This window comes from Lissotriton helveticus (genome assembly GCF_964261635.1).
Source record: "Lissotriton helveticus chromosome 1_1 unlocalized genomic scaffold, aLisHel1.1 SUPER_1_unloc_32, whole genome shotgun sequence".
Lineage (NCBI taxonomy): Eukaryota > Metazoa > Chordata > Amphibia > Caudata > Salamandridae > Lissotriton > Lissotriton helveticus.
In genome coordinates this window covers 2,055,669-2,068,547 of record NW_027611673.1, presented here as the reverse complement: position 1 = coordinate 2,068,547, position 12,879 = coordinate 2,055,669, and the positions used below count along the sequence as shown (strand labels likewise).

The 12,879-nt window shown below is 43.7% G+C and overlaps 1 pseudogene; it reads right to left on the bottom strand.

Moving 5' to 3' along the window:
- Window positions 1-8,400, bottom strand: part of LOC144805902 (uncharacterized) — a 39,931-nt pseudogene extending 31,531 nt beyond the window's left edge.
- Between the last annotated feature and the right edge of the window lie 4,479 nt (window positions 8,401-12,879).

Sequence of the window (12,879 nt, the reverse complement as noted above, 5' to 3'; positions counted from 1 at the left end):
TTTCGTCCTCTACAGACATTTCAAGATGGAGGGGATCCATCTTTTGGCGGACATTTTGAGGCAAGAGGACTGGTATGTCCGCCTGGACCCCAAGGACACTTATCTGGCAGTTCCGATTTTTCCTCCTCATCTGCGATTCTTGCAATTCCTCTGGCGAGGCAGGCGACTGGAATATTTGGTCCTGAATTTCGGTCTTTCCTCAGCTACTTGGTGTTTCACCAAGCTGATGAAACCGGTCATAGCACTCCTCAGAAAACAGGGCATGCGTCTGATAATCTATCTTGACGATATCCTGATCATGGCGGCTTCCGAGGAATTAGCTTCCCAACATCTAAGCAAGACGATGTCTCTATTGGAGAATTTAGGGTTTGTGATCAACAGGAAGAAATGGGTGTTGACCCCAACCCAATCCTTAGAGTTTCTGGGGTTTGTGATGGATTCTCAGTCAGCGCAGTTACTCCTGCCCAAGCACTAGATGAAGTATCTCAAAAGAGGACTTCGGAAGACGCTAGAGTCTCAGATGATGTCTCTCAGAGCGATTACACTGTTGGCCTCATCCATACAAGCGATATTTCCAGGCCCCCTTCATTACCGGGCCCTGCAACGCCTAAAAATACGACATCTCCAGAAAGGGCTCTCTTACTTGGACATGATTCCCCTTACGGAAGACGCCTGAGAGGAGATCAGCTGGTGGTTAGCCCATGTAGAGGCTTGTAACGGGCGAGCGATCTTCGGATCTCGCCAGGAGATAGAGATAGAATCGGATGCCAGTCGGTCGGGCTGGGGAGCCTGGTGTGGGAACGTCATGATGGGGGGCCGATGGTCATCTCAAGAACTAGAGTTACATATCAATTGTCTCGAGCTTCTTGCGGGTCGTTTGTGATCCGCACGTTTCCCCCCAAGAAGGTTTCATGCTGTATTCTATTGCAGATGGACAGCATCTCAGCAGTGAGATATATAAACAAGCTGGGGGCACCAGATCCCCTATGTTGGCGGAGATAGCCAAAGATTTCTGGCACTATTGCCTAGCCTATCAGATAACTGTGGTGGCGGAGTACCTCCCGGGCAAAGACAATACAATAGCGGACTGGAACTCTCGTCATTTAAAAGACTACAGCGATTGGAAACTTCATCCATCGCTCTTCCAAATGACTCAGTCGATTTGGGGTCCGTGTCACATAGACCTGTTTTCTTCCAGACTGAACCATCAACTGGAAGCGTTTATCAGTTGGAGACCGGATCCGCTGGTGATGGCCACGGATGCCATCTCTCAGGTTTGGTCAATGTCCCTCAACTATGCTTTTCCGCCTTTTCTCCTGATTCCGAGAGTGGCCAATCAGATTTCCCTGCAATCGGCGTATTTGGTATTGATAACTCCGATCTGGAAGTCGCAACCTTGGTTCCCTGTTCTCCTAGAGCTAGCGTGCGACCTTCCTCTCCTTCTTCCGTCCTTTCCGACGATGCTCCAGGGCCCTCGTGGAGAGCAGCACCCTCTAGTTCTCAAGGGGCAGCTGCACCTGATGGTCTGGAGGCTTTCTGGCAACAATGGTTGTTGCCAGGACTTTCGAAGGACGCTTCGGAGTTCATTCAGCAAGCATGGGCTCCTTCCACAAGGAAACAATATTTCTCTGCATGGTGAACTTGGTGTGGTTGGTGCCTGGAGAGGCATCTGGATCCCGTGGAGGCAGACCTCTCCCACATAGTGAATTTTCTTTCCAGTAAGGCAGCCGAGGGTTTGTCAATAACTTCCGGTCGGCCATCTCAGCAGGACATACTCAGATTGATGGCAGACCGGTAGGCATGCATCCAATGATTTGTAAACTTCTCTAAGATATTCGAGTCGCAAATCCACCTAAGGCCAAGTATTCATCTTTATGGGATGTTTCTAAAGTATTAAATCTGTCTGATACGTGGCCTGAGCATGCATTTTTGTCTAAAAAACAACTATCTGCTAAGCTAGCAATGCTCCTGTGTATCGACATCCCCCAACCCCTCCTCTTACCCATCCCGAACACCCTCTTCTCCTTCCCCTTCCCATCCCTCCTATCCTGCCCCTTTAGGCCCTCCTAACTCCACCTCCCAATCCTTTATCCCAACCCCCGATAAATACACAACCCCTCTACCCCAATATATCCGCTCTCCACTTATTCTATGCCCTTTTATCCTCTATGACCACACCTCCTGATGTTCTTAACCTCCTGTCTAACCTAGCCCAACCCCTCACACCTAACAGCCCCGACACCACTCACTCTACACCCACTACCCTATCTCCCCCTCACATATCAGTCCACCCTCTGCAACTAACCCAGACCATTCCCTACCCCCAGATCATTCCCTTTCCCCTGCCCACACCCCTTCAGTACCTCCCGTTACCCTAATTGCTCCAAGCCTACACAACATTGAACTCGACCTATCTAATTTGATTACTGAAGCCCTCTCACCTAACAGCCCTGTCACCCCTCACTCCACTCCCACTCCCACTACCCTATCTCCCCCTCACACATCAGTCCACCCTCCACAACTAACCCGTCCACACCCCCTCGGTACCTCCCTTCACCTTAATTGCCCAGAGCCTACACAACATTGAACTTGAACTATCTAATTTGATTACTGAACTCTCTCAATTCAGGAAATATTTTATCTTCCTCAGCTCCAGAACCCACCCTCACCATAAAATCCACCCCCAACCCCGTCCAAAAAAATCCCTAACACCAAATACAATCATTGGAGATCAACTCCTCTCCGCTGCCGTATAAATAGACCTCGCCGCACTTCGAACCATCTCTCCCCGTCTGACCTCTCTGACCTTTGCAACTCTTACATTCCTAGTTTACCAACCACCAATCCTACACTCCCCTACTCCCACAGCCCTGTTAACCTAGGGACTAATAGAATCCCCTCCTCCCCTGCTTCCCACAGACCACCGCCCCAACTCACGTCGATCCACTCTTGTCCACCCAACTTATGCAACCCCACACCACTTACATGTATGCTTGTCAACTGTCGCTCCGCAGTCCAACATGCCACGGAAGTTACGGAAACTATCCTGAGTGAATCCATTGACATTGCATTCCTCACAGAAACCTGGCTCAATGACCACTCAACGAGCATACTTGACCTACTCTCCACCTGGGATACTCTATTCTTAGAAAAGATAGACCTGACAGAGTTGGTGGTGGTCTAGCCATTATCTTTAAAAATGAACTTCAGCTATCCCTTGTCAATAATTCTGGCTTCTCCTCGTGCGAATACCTGGAAGCTGAACTGACAACTCAAAATTCCCACTCAATTTGTCTATATCTATCAACTCCGCGACTCCCCCAGCCCTATCGAGGACTTATCTGAGCTCCTGACACAATCCTCATTATCCAACTCAAAAAATCTCTTTCTTGTGGATCTTAACCTCTATTGGAACGACTCCGATGATCCTACTATCTCCCTCCTCACTAATCTACTTAAGATCAATCAACTCAAACAACTATGCCTGTCCCCGACACACACCTAAGGAGCCATTCTTGACGGCAGTCTTTCCAACGAAGATCTAGCCTCCGTGACAAATATCCTCCCCATTGACTGGTCTGACCATCACCTTATACTGTTCACCATGGATACCTCAGCAAGCCTCCCATCTCCAAACTTAACAGACCTAAGAAATTGACCCGAAATCTAAAACATATACCCCGGGTGTTCTTGAGTCTATACTCCAAGCTCAACTTCTTCTCAATCCCCCCCACAAAATGCTAATGAGCTCACTGAACACTTTAACAATACTGTCACCGGTATGGTTGACCAATTAGCCCCGTCTAAACTCAAAAACCAAAGAACTCTTGGTTTAACACCGAGCTTAATAACGAAAGACGGTCACTCAAACTGTCGGAAAGAACCTGGAGACACCATCCCTCTGCCTCCCATCTTGCACTCTTCAGTTATGCAAGATCCACATACAAAAAACACATCTTCAAGGAAAAGCCATACTTCTTCCGCACTCAACTTGATTGTGCCAAAAAAAGACCCAGGGAACTCTTCAAAATCATTCGAAACCAAACTTCCCCCGCGCCTTCAAATCTCATCGCCTCCTCAGCCAGATGTGAAGAAATTTCCCACTTCTTCTTGGAAAAAATAGCCAAAGATGACGTCAGACGCCAAGAGAGCTGTGATTACCTAAGAAGAAAGGAACCCTTCTGACGAGTGTAGGGATCGAATTTTATATACATGAATAATTGGCCTAATGTGTCCAATATAATCTTGCAAAACATATAATCGACCATTTAGGAATAAAATATATTCATTTAGAAACATATAAACCACTCTCTGTGTGTTAGCACTATTGGCACGATGGAAACCATTTTGTTTCGTTTCTCCGTGCACAAAGGCTGTTTCCTTGATATCACGTGACTATGTCTTTCTTTCTAAACTTAGCCGTCAGCCAAACTACGTTCAGTGTCTGCTAACTGGTAGCTCAAGGGAAACTCAAGGTTGCACCTGCTCTTCCTTTGGGGAGGCGTACATTCTCACAAAGGCTGTTCTTGTCCTCCCCGCTCTAGATAGACCTACCCCCGGAATAGCTGAAGCTCAGAATACTAACAATCAATTGTGCCTTATATGGGTATTCCTCTTGGCCTGCTGACAAACTGTGTTTTTCCTTGTAAGGTGTCATCCTAAATGTGTGAAACGTATATATTCTCTGTACTTTGAATATGCCAGCAGTCTCCTCTGCGCACCCTTGAGGTCGTGTAGACTGGGGCTCCCCTGTCAGGGTCTGTACCTGATTGAATAAACGATTGAACCTTCTCCATTGCCGACTGAATTACTATTTGTCCTTAACATATCTGGGTTATTGGTAAGTGTGACCCGCTAAGAATAATTTGAATCCCTTCAGTTCGCAACGCCGCCGGGACTCCGCGATAGGGTCGTCCCCTCCTGTAAGCAGGAGTAACGGGACAAGGAGGAGTTCTGGCCGAGTGGGTGGACAGAAAGAGGATCCTGATTTGAGACACCCGTTTGTGGTAAGACAACAAGCCGTTCCCCCCTCGAGTCCAGTACCCCTCCCAGCTGTTGAAGACCCTACGCCAGAGTCCTACGTGCTTAACCCGAGAGAAAAGTCAGACTGGGTCGGTCTGATTAGATGTCGGCAGTGGAGAATTCGCAATCGACCTGAGTGCACCAGGTGAGTGATTTTTGAAATTTGATTTGGATAGGAGACTCGCGGAGAGAGTGTTCCTCTGTGGATAACAGTTGACTGTTCTTGTTTGAAGGTGGCCGGGGAAGCCGGACCACAAGGGAATCGGAGGATCTATCGTGGTGGCGAAGGGGCTACATGAGTAGAAACCTCACGGACTTGTTTGGTGATTAGTTGAGACCGTCTCGGATGCCTTAGCAGAGTACGGTGTTGCTCGTGAGGCCGAATTCTCTCCGGGAAGACTCTGGGAGCAACTGGGTAAGCCAGGGCTCCGGAGACGTGTCCGGATACCCAGCCCAACAAGCACAGGACCAGGGGATGACCTGAGAGAGAGTTTGTGGTTCGCCGATCTGGAGGTCTCGTAATATTGTATTCTTTGATGATATCTGTTGGTCTGGATTTCTTTGAATCGATTCCCCGAACAGGAGTCGACGGGCTATGTTCGTATTTGAAGACGTCATTTGCATTTGAAAAAAGGTTTCGAGAAATAATTGCCTTGCACTGTTTTACAGCACTTTAGTGTGAAAGATTGTGTGTATATGAGTGTTATGAACGTATAAAGTTTGAGCGCGTGACTGATTTGAAAGCGTGATTCACAATGCCTTGTTTTAGCAAAATATGTTTTGGGTGCTGCTGTCGGATAGGTACGCAGCTCGAAGAAAGGCAGCCCGCCCCTCCCGAAGGCAGCCCCAGTTTTGATATGTACACTAAGCATGGCTTACAGCCAATTCTGTTCAACACCCTATGGAACAAGTATACTAGGGACAATTCGGATTTACAATGGCCTCTTACTGGGTCATTCGATGAGAAAAAGATTAATTACATACAGAATAAATTGTTTATGAAGAAAAGTCATCAATCGATGTTTGACTCCTTGAATTTGTGGTTAAAGGAGGCAAAGAGACGAAGAATCAGGGAGGAGAAGTTGGGGAAGATGAAGTCGGGTCAGACGGTTACTCAGAAAGCGATACCTTATGATAAGGAAAAGGTAGAAAAGAATATTGAAAGAATGGATAGGCAGTTCCGGTTGGAGACAGAGAAAAGCTATGTAGCGAGACCAGAGACAGGGGATGAGTTAGAAGAGTTGCTAGAGACTCGACCACCTCCCCCTTATGCCCCACAAGGACTATATCCAGCTGTACCCATGGATCGATCTGCTCAAGTGGGTGCAGTCCCAGCCGCCTGACCAATGTCGGGAATGGTTGCCACGGCCCCCGCTGATGGATTAGGACCCAATACGCTAGTTCCCCCTCCTTCTCTTCGCTTAACTACCTCACCCCTCCTGTCATTTTGACCGGATGGGGCCGTCCCTTCTCACTTACATCCAGTATTTCTTTCTCCTCCGACTCAGACCCTTTTAGATCCGAGGAATATGGTGGGTTCTGGAGCTACCCCCAAGCGACCGGTGTCTGACCTGAGTGATCAATTGGCTTTCACCCGATCGCTATTGGGAGGGGAGGAGAGAAGAGTTATTATAACCCAGGCATCCCAGTGGATGCGGAATCCCATTTATACATTAGAAGATATATGGAGCACAATGAAGGATTTTGAGCCCGTTGCACAACAATTGGCCCTGGAAAGCATGGCGATCCGACTGTTCTCGCTATGGGAACAACATTTTGAGGAAGGTCTTCCGCCTCAAATATTGCGTGATATACGGGATCACACTCACAAATTCCATCTGCGGAGAGAGGAAGTCTATCAGAATGTGACAACTTTATTAAACTATCGAGAACGGTTGCATCGGAAAAGCGCCGAATGGGGAGCCCAGAACCCCATGAGCGAGGTACACCCTCTCTTTTTCCCAGAAGTACCCGAGATAAAAGATAATGGGGGTACTGTCACTAGAGCACGTGAGGATGCCAGACTTCAGGAGCAATGGGTTTATACCCCTTGGAAACGAAGCGAGGTTCTCACATTGAAAGCTCAGCTGCCAGACCCCTCTAAAAATCCTACGGCCTATTACAAGGAATTGTCCGAAGCCGCTTATTCTGCTATCATTACAATAGCTGATATTGAATTGTTCTTCGGTCTATTGATTCCGGTTCATATTTGGAGGCAAATACACGACTCGGGCCATGCTCCCGAATTAGGGGGAACATGGGTCCAATTGAAAGATTGGGATAAGGAGCGAAAACCGGGTGAGAAACCCCGGGATGAAGTATTAGCGGTCCCGGACAAAATTATCACATACATGAAAACACTTCTGCCCCCTCGAAAGGTAGATTGGGATAAATTAACCGCGTTATAGAATATAACATCAGTGCACTTCCAAGATAGTCACTTTGATCCATACGCTATTGTAGCGTTTCAAACACAGTCCATAACCTTGATCAGAAGCCAAATCCAACACAGATAGACGATGTAGAAAATTCAAGCCTTTATTTTGCACATGCTATAATCCACAGACGACGGGCGTTTCGCCTGCTTCGGGCTTTCTCAAGGCTGTACAGCACACATGTAACAAAAAAGAGAAAATATGTATACTAAATCCCAAATCTTGTATAAAAATTTCTACACATATGAATTTGAATCAACTTTTTACATGCACTTTCAATAGGTGTAATGACCATCCTAACCTTCACCATGTGAATAAATCAAGCATTTGAGAACCACTCCAAATTCGAAGGGAATGGGTGTACTCTTATAAGTGATAGACCCACTCTGGATGAACGAGGAGGACTACACACAATCCAAACCATCCAACCATCCTTGATGTCTACCCCTGTGTTTATCCGTCATGCATGATTTCCAAGTGTAAGTGAACAACATGTACGCAGCCGCGTAACAACACCTCCATATATTTCACACTTTTCCCAGTGTCATAGCAATATAAAAGGCTATCAGTCACAAAAGTATCCAATATAGGGCAAAAACCATTTCCCCCATGCATGTGGCCAAAACATAACCATGACCGCTCACCTTTTATCGTACAAATCGATTCTTGTATCTAGTTAATGTTGTGGCAATGTTATAGTTGAATTCTTGTCCAGTAAGTCTATGATTAAATTCACAAAATACAACACATTTGTCACCATATCCTATATTAAAAACTATTTCTAAAAAAACACTGAAAACCAGTTTTAAAGGTTTGAAAATACAGTTTACTAAGTCTTTACTTCGATGCCAAATCCTACCTTAGCCTGAACAGTCCTTGTATTGTTGCAGGTTCCTATGTTCCTTCCAATTGCGTAGTTAGCGAAATGATTGTCCCATAAAAGCTTTTAACGTGGAGCCATGATACGTTCCACAACCTGTGGGTATGAATGTCATGTCACTTTCAATGAGGTGCCCATTATACGTATATTACATGTCCATTTACCCATTTCCAGTCCTACCTATTACTGAATTCTGTTGTATTTATATGAACTATATTGCCTTAACGCCCGTTATCAAGAACTCTGTCCATAGTTAGCCTTCGTCAGAATCTATGATATCCTTGTATGTGTAGACCGGCTTTTACTTCATATATCCCCGTTATCACCCAATGTATCTTCGTTAAAGTCTATGTGTAACTTCCCTTATTGTTAGAAGCCATCCCGCAATTAATCCTAAAATTTAAATTCTGCAACAAGTTACTGTTCAAGAAAGGCAGTAACTTTAAACATAGTTTCCCTTTCTTCGACAGAGGGGACAGCATAAAAGCTGTCAAGCAGCAACATTCAGAGTTTATGGTTGCAGTGCAGTCAGGGTAGCCATATCCTATACGTAGTTTCACAATCCCGAAATCTGAGAATCTTACCTCTCTAAGATAAATACTCCGCGTTCGAACACCGTCCCTGCAACCTGGCGGCATCAACTCTCGTTAATACTCGGCGTTCGTTATATTGTGTTTTCCCCGGCCCTTTCGACTGCCGACATCGACAAAGGACAAACCATCTGTTACTCCTTGCTATGTCAGTCCACCACGGCGGCCATCTTATAATGTTTAATGTTAGTACAAATAGCATCATAACTGTACTTAGCTCAAACCATGTAATTGTTAGGTTGGATGAATTTGAAGAGTGCGCAGGGATCATCGCGACCCCGTATATGTGCCATCACTTTAGGTCATTATTAAAAACATCTTTTTTAGAAACTTATTTTAAAATACATATTATAACCATGTCCTATGCAAGTACGATTTATATTTATGCATAGTATCCATATCTCTACAACATTAAGTCTACTAGCATATTTACATTTATCATGATTCATAATGTTTTTGTTGGTCCGTTTAACCTGGTTGTTGAATACACATTCAAGCACCCATAGCGTGCTTTTGCTTCTGGAGACATGTTGTCTGCCTCATAAATCAATTACGCTCTATTTTGCAATGGAATTATTGCAGCATAAGCCCATTACACTTCTGTTTAATCAAGCAATCATTATAGCATAAACCCATTACACTACAGTTTAACCAAGCAATCATCACAGTGTAAAACCATGTTTTTCTTTATTGGATCACCATTTAACTTGAAACCTCTTAGCTTTGATGAGTCCTTAGCATTTGCCCTTATTCAACTTGTTCTCACAGAATCTTTTCAAGAGAGCAATATTCCTTTGATATTCATGACTTTATTTTATGGCAAAAGGGAAGGGATAGCTTTTTTCTTTCTTCCTTGGGCTACAGGAATTCTACAAGTTCTTTATCTACATTTATCCCCATTTCCACAGCTCGCAATACAATTATCCATTTGCTTTCTTTCTGTCGCAATTTAGAGGTTCTATTTCCCCCTCTACTGCTCACTGGCACTACATCAATATCATGAAACCCTATTTTGTGGATTTCCGTGTTCCTATGTATTGTGTTGAAGTGTGTTGCAAAGGGGTATTGTGGATTGTTGTTCCTTATAGCCCGGAAATGTTTTTGGATCCTCTCTTTTAGGGGCCTCGTAGTGCTGCCAATGTAAATCTGATTACAGATACATTTTATACAGTACACAACATGTGTTGTATTGCAATTAATGAATTGGCTAATTTCATATGTTTTCTTACTGTTATATTGAAACTTAAGAGTCCTATTCATTGCAAAACAGCAAATACAGCACAGGCCACATCTGTAAAAGCCTTTGGCCTTTGGAGGAAACCAGTTGGTCTGTCTTTTTGGTGGAATATAGCTCGGACAGAGTTCTTGTCTAAGAGTTTTCCTTTTTTGAAAGGTAATGCTTGGCTTATTACCTATCTTTTCCTGTAAAGTGGTATCTTCTACCAACAAGTGCCAATGTTTGTTCAGTATTCTATAAATATCTGTACTGACTGTACTGTATGGGGTTATGAACCTGATCTTATTGTTCATACATTTGATGTGTCTTTTACGTTTTAATAGCAGACTTTTGTCTCTCAGATTGATTTTACTCCTAGCTTTGTTAATGATATCTACTCCGTAGCCCCTGGCCAAGAATCTCTTTTCTACCTTGATTAGTTCCTCATCAAGCTTTTTTTCATCACTACAGTTCCTCTTTGTCCTTGTCATTTCACCATATGGAATAGCTTAGATTTGTGAGGTTGGATGTAGGCATTCCGCATGCAATACGGCATTACATGCCGTCGATTTTCTATATGGTATGGACACTAACTTTCCACCCTCTGCCACTATGGTGATGTCCAAAAAATTAATGTATGAGATACATTGTTGTTGGATTGTTGTTAATGTATTCGAAGAATATATCCAACTCCTCATGTGTCCCTGACCAGAACATGATCATATCGTCAATGTATCTACCTAGATATAGGATGTTATTCAGCAATTGTACAGGACCCTTACGCCAAATATGTATTAGCTAAAAATATCCCATGTATAGGTTGGCCAAGGATGGAGAGAATTTTGCACCCATGGCCACACCTTTTATTTGGCGAAACCAACTGCCATTATGCAAAAAGTCATTGCTATTTAGTACAAGTTCAATCATGGATACAAGCATTGTAGAATGTTCATACGTTTCAATGGGCCGTGTGTCTAGAAAGTGACGTATTGCTACCAAACCTGCTTCATATGGTATGCTTGTGTATAATGCACACACGTCCATTGTAACCAAAAAATGCCCTTGCACCCAATCCACATCAGCAATTTTATTCAGGACATCTCCCGTGTCCTGAATAAAGGAAGGTAAATTGATCACTAATGGCTGCAAGAATAAATCAATGTATTCCGAAATTTTTTCTGTAGGGGATCCTATACCTGCTATAATTGGTCTTCCTGGAGGGAAACCCCCCCCTTTTTATGCACTTTAGGCAAGCAGTATATACAGGGATAGGTGGGAACATCATTGAAGAGATATTTCATTTCTACATCTGATATTAAGCATTTGTCATACCAAGATTTTAGATGGCTCCAAATCGTGTCCTTTACTTTTTTGATGGGATTATCACTGAGTTTCGTATATGTCATCGTATCACTGAGTTGCCTGTCCAATTCCTTAATATATTCCCCATGGTTCATCAGAACTATATTTCCTCCCTTGTCAGCCTCCCGGATGACAAGGGAGTCCTTTTTCTTAAGGTCGGACAGGGCCTTACGTTCATCAGACGTTATGTTTTGTTTTTTATACTTTACGTTTTTGTAAAATCTGTCTTCCAATTTGTATAAATCAGACATTACATTCTGTTGAAACATATCAATGTTGTTCCTTCCTTGTATTTGTGGTGTAAATCTTGATTTTGTTTTCAGGCCACTATCTATATTGGCGAATGTGTCTAAATTGAGGTCTGCTGCTACAGCTTCCATACTTGGAACACCATCCTCATCATCCAAACTTAGAAGCAAGTGTACATCCCTTATTTCTTTGATCGAAGGGTTCTCATTTGTATTTTCAATGAGTAACTTCTTGTTAGTCATTTGTGGTCTATCCTGAAAGTATTTACACAGTTTGAGATTTCTAACAAATTTAAAACAACTAATATGAAACAATGAAAAATCAGGAATCGCACTAGGACAGAAACCAAGTCCTTTGCTGAGTACATTTATTTCGCAATTCGTCAAAACATGCTCTGAAAGATTTACAACATTGATACCATCACATGTATCCAAACTCTGTGTGTTGGACCCCACATTCATTACATCTTCTGATTGCGAGTCCCTGAACGTGTTGTGACTCCTGTTTTTATCTTTGGATCTTGCTCTGGAGTTGCCCCTCCTTGTTCTTATGTATTCATATCTTTTTTGAAGGCCTGTTTGTTGCCCTTCCTGAACCTTTGGAGTTCTAAAAAAAATGGGTCTGAGACGCCTCACACTGCTCCTTCTTGTGCCCTAGCTGACTCGTTACTAGTCAAGCTGCTTATACTCGATGCACCAGACATGCTGGATCCTTCTGCTGATTGTGAAGTGCAGTCGGAGCCTGCCTTGTTTGTGTATGGTTTGATGTAATCAAAGTTTCTTGCGAAAGTGTAAACTCTTCCGTTCCGATAATCCCTTTCATCTCTTTTAATTTTCTAGGATTTCTTCTCTCGTAGATACATTTGATGTTTATGTAACTCATCCTTGAGTATAGCCCAATTACGATCTGCTAATTCTGGTAAGTTAATATCCTGTATTTCTCTTTCTAACTTGGCTATTTCTACGAGCAGTTTCTCCCGTTTTAATTCTGCATCCCTTATTAGTATATCCATCATACCTAAAGAGGAATGTAATAGCAGTTTCTCCCACTCCTTCAAATGTCCCTTATCCAAGTCCTCAAATGAGGGAAAGATTAACACACGTAACCCCCTAGGTACCTGTTCTT